A 6343-nucleotide genomic window follows, 5' to 3' on the forward strand; every position below is an offset into this window, starting at 1 on the left:
TTCACAAGATTGAAAGAGACGAGTCCCAGTCCCAGAGCAGGAACTATTTTCTGAGAGACAGAGGTCCCAAAATAACTCTCCTTAGCATCTTATGGGCACTGATGGCCTCTGTCTTCCCTAATAGAAACAGTTGTTGGTAATGAGACTGAGGACACCCTAGTATTCATGGGAGATGGGGGGAGGGGCCGAGGGATGAGCAAGGCCAACTGTGACTAACTCTCCAGGAAAATGGGAAAGAAGAGGAAAGAAACCATATTTTGAGTCTTTCTTCCTTGACTTAAAAGTTAATTCCTGCTTAGAAGTTCAAGGAAATTTTCTTAATGTCAGCTCTGGGATCAATCTTCTTATTTCTTATGTCCACAGAAGCTAGCACATCCCAGAAGGTCATTCAATTCCATCTAACAGCATCTAGGCAGGAAGGTGATTGGAGGTTGTGGAACCAGACTGTTTAAATGACACAAGGGTTGGGTGTTATGTATGCTATTTGTACAAAATCTCATGTATGGCATTGGTACAAAAGGCAACCCAGTGGTGAGGTGATTTTCCTAATTTTTTAGCACAAAAGTGCAGATACTACACAATACAAGGTCAATATTCTGTGAACTTCCAGAAAGCAACTAATGCTATCAAGTTCATCCAATCGCCATCACAGCTAGAAGACTCTGCAATATATTTTGATGTCTCAGACAGCCCACTAAAAAAAAGATAGATGGGCCCACAAACTAACTAACTAATTAACTAACTAACATAACTCAACCTGAGACAACTGACCATTACCATATTCTCAAGGAAGAACTACAAACCTTACCTAAATACTTGTTAACATCTAGTGGTTAGAGTATGTAAGATAAGATCTAGAAAGGAAGCTGTTGAATTTATTCTAGGAAGCACTCACTCACAGCTGGGTCAGAGACTACAAAAGACCATGTGTAAAAGCCATACTCCTCAGATAACATCACATTTCTTCCCATGGAGTATGTCATTAAAAAGTAACATATGAAGGACAGTATTTGAACAATATACTTAATAATTCCAGATTTTATACCTGCTCAATTCAATCTTTTATAAAAAATAGTTCTTTTGCAATATTGAACCCAATTTCAACATGTACATGAAGGGGTGGGACAGAGGCTTTCCCTGTACACCAAGTAATTCTTCAAACAGTGGGTGTCCTACAAGTCAACTCAATTCTGACATTATCTACCTGGAGATCACATCCGATACCACAAGTTTAGGGCTCAGTCCTACAACACTGTCTCCCACCGCCGCTTCAGATGCCAGTTCCAAGCCTAGATTGTTACCTGTGCTTCTGACCCACCAGCTACAAATAGGAAGTTGAGGTGGGAGCATGGGCTTTGATCCCACAGAGCCCGTCCCGGGGTCATCATGGATGGGAGAAATAAAATGAGTCATCCCCGACACTTCTCTGTCTGCCAGGGAAAGGGGTAGCTCTTCCCTCTAGTGGAGAAGGCTCTGAGCCCCTTTGTCCAAAGGCCTTTATTGAAAGGGTTATCAATGGGGCTAGGTAATAAGAATGTACAGGTGATCTCATTATATCATTATGTTAATGTTCATAGAGAATAGATGATATTCAGGAAAACAAATGGCAGGAACACATTGATTTACATGGGTCCACTTACATGGGTCCAAAATGAGACAAGTAAACGAGAGCTTAAACATAAGGGCGCCACAGGGTTTAGGGTGAGAGTCTGTGAATAATGCAAATTTCCTTCCCAGCATGAGCTGGTTATCATACCTCTTGAGGGAAAAACAAAGCATGCTTCAAGGAATTTACTTCTAGTCCTGACTTCCCCTGGGAACCTCCCAATCCAGTTTAGGGTTGTCTCTAGTTATGTTTCAAACCTGAACCAGGCAGTGGGAGGGCAAAGCAGCCAGGAAATAAGAAGACTTATTTCAGATAGAATGAGGACCCCAGCCATATCAAAGCCAAGGGGTGAGGGTCTTTTGCCCTTTCTCTGTGTCCCTAAGTTTTTTCCTGATGCCCACACGGCTTTGTCTGTCTTAGGTTGCCCCTTCCATGAAGGGATCTTACCAATCATTGACTAACCAGCCATCCCTCAGGGACAAGCAGGGTGACGTGAAGGAGGCAGAGGCTGTGCCGTTGTCAGGGGGACAGGTTTTGTCTCCTCAGGGGCCTGTTTTCCCAAGGTCTCCTTGATTAGCTCCAGCCTTGGGACCCTCTTGCATGTCGATGGGGCTACAGTTCCTGAAACCAGATGGGGCATTTCCCAGCAGGAGGTTGCAACAATGTCCTTCAACCCAGGATGGTAATCATATGTTTAGGTGGTTATCTCAACTTTTGACTTACTAGCTATAAATTCCATTAACCCCTTCTTGGGTATAATCAGTTGTTTTTAAAATGGATGTGGAGTGACCAATAAAATTCAAAATACAACCAGGAAAATAAAAAAACATTCCCTGCCTCTTAATGACTAGAAATAAGGTATTTCAATTATGAAGTTTGATTTAAAATAATAGTGTGTTCTGCAATATCCTTATGGTTCACAGAGAATGCTTACACAGATACTGCATTCCTGAGAGTAGTACCTCAATTTTATCTACAATGAATGATGAACACAGCTCCAATCCTACTGAAATATGTAAATTTTGAAAGAGTATTGTCTCCTTCCACCTTAACAAGTAAACTAGAAAAGCAGCGAACTCATAACTTTGCTTTAACCTGACAGAGGCCTGAGGTCACAGGGCAAACAACTAGGCTGGATTCCCATGAGAAAGGCTCCTCCAAGGAGACACAGGCATGTGGACTGGCACAGCTTTAGCAGAGCAGAGGTGACAGAAAGGAAATGAGCTACAAAAAGAAAGGAAGGAAGGAGAGGAGGGAGGAAAAGAAAGAAGGAAGGAGAGGAAGGAAGGAAAGAATTAGCTGGAGAATGGGTGAGTGAGAAGTGAGGCTTCTGATCAAAACATAGAACTGCTGAGAGTAACAGATACAAGAGGAATATGCATTCATTGGTAGGACCATCTTCACAGACCTTTATCACTTGTTTAATAATATCCCTGGGGATGGGCTGGGTGACAGAGGGAGTCCCGTTAGAGATGTAGGTCTGCAGGACAAGACCAGCTGTGACTACAGGAAGGCACAAATCTTTATAGCTTGCCTAGATCAGTGTGACACATGAAGGAAAACCTGAAGATGTTGGGAATCAAATGCAGAGCAGACAGCAAATTCTGTCACCCATCGCCCCACAGGGCACAGGTTAACATCCATTGCACCAGAGAGAAAAGACAAGGAAAAAACCTTCTACCTTTGGGTCAGGGGCAGGTAACCATTCTCAGCTGAACCTCCTGCCACAATACCGGTATAATTCTGCTACAAATATGGAATGGACTGAAATTTGTATCCCTCAGCATATCATGGCAGCGTTTGGTTGCCTTGTATGACTGCTGAGAGAATCCTAAATCTGAGATCCAGGCACATGGGAGAAGCTGAGATGAAAACTGGACCAACGCAACAGAGTACTGGGCACCTACCTACACAATTACCGCAGCAAACACTAAATGACAAATGAATAGCTATGTATGGTTATGGAGGCCTCTGGCCTGCAAAGTCCCCAGATTCACCGCAGATAGAAGAATCGTTCCAGACACCGGTTGCCTGTCAAGGAAAGGGGATGGCGATTCCCTCTTGTGGGGAATGCCTCCAGATCCTGTGCTCAGTGGCTTTTATTCAAAGGGTTACCAGCAGGGGATAAGTAGCAGGAATGTATAGGTAATCTAATTACACCAGTATGTTAATGTTTACAGAGAATAGGTGATGTTTGAAGGAGGCAAATGGCAGGAAACACACCAAATTGCTTGGTTCCAAGATGAATGTATACACAATGGCACCAGATGGTTTAGGGTCGGAGTCCAAAAATAATGTAAATTTCCTTCCCGGCATGAGCCAGTTACCTGGTGTGAAAATAACACAGCTTGAGGGACAAACAAAGCATGCTTCAAGGAACATAATTTACTTCTAGGCCTGATTTCCCCAGGGAACCCCGGAGCTATGATCGGGTCCTGCCTGTCAACCGCATTACCAGTTTTCCAGCCGATACTAACAGAGCCTCTCCCAGGGCCGCGCCTGCATGGGACTACAGTCTCCGATACCACGCAAAGCAGCTCCCAACAGATAGTGTCAGATGGGTATGACATTTATCAGGATGATCACTTAGTAACTTGTTTAATCACTGCGGTGTACACATGAAACTACAATAATACTGTATGTCAATTGTAATTGTAAAATAAAAAATGGTTGAATAAAACAGCAAAAAATTCCAAACCAATATCTATCATCGGGATAATAGACAAATAAATTGTAACATAGTCATACAGAAAGAAAGAGCAGAGCATAAAAATGAATAAATTACAAATCATAAAATAAAAAAGATGAGCAACATTATAAGCTATTATAGAAAAGCAAATTAAATACAGGAGATGCCCCTGCATTCTCACTGGAATGCCTAAAATTAAAAGACTGGCGGTACCAAGGCTTGTCAAGGATGTGAAACAACCAGAACTCCCACAATACAACAAGTCAATTGGTGATTTTGAATATATTTTGGCACCTGTTTAAAAAGTTAAATAAAACATGCCACATATTAAAGCATAACATAGCTTGTTATTTGCCCCCAGGAAAAGAGGAAATACATGCACACAAACACTTGAACCGAATGCTCATAGATTTATTTGTAATAGGCCCAGACTGAAAACAATGACTGTATATATATGGTAAAATACTATTTAACAATCAAAAAGAAGAAGTTGTCTATATGTGCAATAAATATAGTTGAATCTCAAGATAATTACAATGAATAAAAAAAGACATACGTTCTTGTATGATTCAATTGAAAAAATTTTTATAAAACATATTTTATGTAAAATTTTAGACAATGCAAACTGACAGAAAGCAGTTTAGTGACTGCTTGGGACTGGCAGTGGGGATGGTTTACAAAGGGTCACAAAGAAATTCTCAAAATGACGGCTATGTTCGCTACCTCGACTGTGGTGATGGCCTCAGGAGTGTATATATGTGTCAAACTCATGAAATTATACATGAAATATGAGCGGTTTATTGGTGTCAATTATATATCCATAATCCTGTAAGAAAAAAGAACCCTTAATCAATTAAAACAAGACTAAATAAATTTCAGAGGATTTAAATCAGACTACAGCTTCTGATCACAATGATATCAGGCAAAAATTCAATACAAAAAAGATAATTAAATGGCATATATCTTGCCAGATATAATAGCATATTCAAATTCATTGTTACAGAAAATCATGTAGGCAACACAGAGGATTGGGGTGGGGTAGATCTTTCAGTCTCTCAATAGAGCAAATGTAACAGTCTACTCATGAACTTCACTTCCTGTCTAGAGCAGAAACATCTAACCTGGATCTCAGCACTCAGGCACTCAGAGAAGGGCTGGTCTCTGGCGAAAATGAGAACAAGAGAGATTTCAACCAGAAGACTTTCCTCCATGCTCTGTCCAGGCCTGCTGTGGGCACTCATGGTCTTCTACAGCTTCAGTACGTGTGGCCCTAAACATGGGGCCTCAGCGTCCTCTTAGAGACAAGGGTGGGATTATGAAAGTGGTAACTGGCAGGGGTATTAAAAGGGATAGAGGCAAGGAATGAAACACCTTGTCATTTTTTTCTTTATTCTTAGGTCATAAAGGAATATATTCCTCATAGCCCATCTGAGATATTTCAGAGGAGCAACACTGTTTTCTCCTTTTTCTTTTTTTTTACAGAATTCATCATGACTCAGAAAGTCACTCAAGCTCAGACTACTGTACCAGGGCAGGAAGGAAAACCTGTGACAATGGACTGCACATATGAAACCCAATGGACTAATTATGCTTTGTATTGGTACAAACAGCTTCCCAGTGGAGAGATGGTTTTCCTTATTTATCAGTACTCTTCTAACCCAAATGCAATTCAGGATCGCTACTCTGTGAACTTTGAAAAGGCTAAAAATCTCATCAGCCTCAGGATCTCTTCCTTACAACTGGCAGACTCAGCGAAGTACTTCTGTGCCCTCTGGGAACCCACGGTGATAGAAGTGACGGTGGAAGCTTAGCAAAAACCCTTGCACTCCATGAAGACACCACCTGCTCAGAGGCTGAGAAAACCCATGAACCACAGGCAGGAAGAAGCAGGCACTGTGTGTGGTGCCCAGATGAGAGCTTCTAATGTAAAATTTCTATAAAAATGCCCATCATGAGCTCAGTGTATAAAACAGTATTGTTTCTGAGATGCCCAGCTAAATATTAGCAAAAAATTGGCAGAAACTAGAAAAAATAACATATTATACCCA

This window comes from Pteronotus mesoamericanus, unplaced genomic scaffold, assembly GCF_021234165.1.
Source record: "Pteronotus mesoamericanus isolate MK-2021 breed Mesoamerican mustached bat unplaced genomic scaffold, CSHL_Meso_final contig_46, whole genome shotgun sequence".
NCBI classification, from domain to species: Eukaryota; Metazoa; Chordata; class Mammalia; order Chiroptera; family Mormoopidae; genus Pteronotus; species Pteronotus mesoamericanus.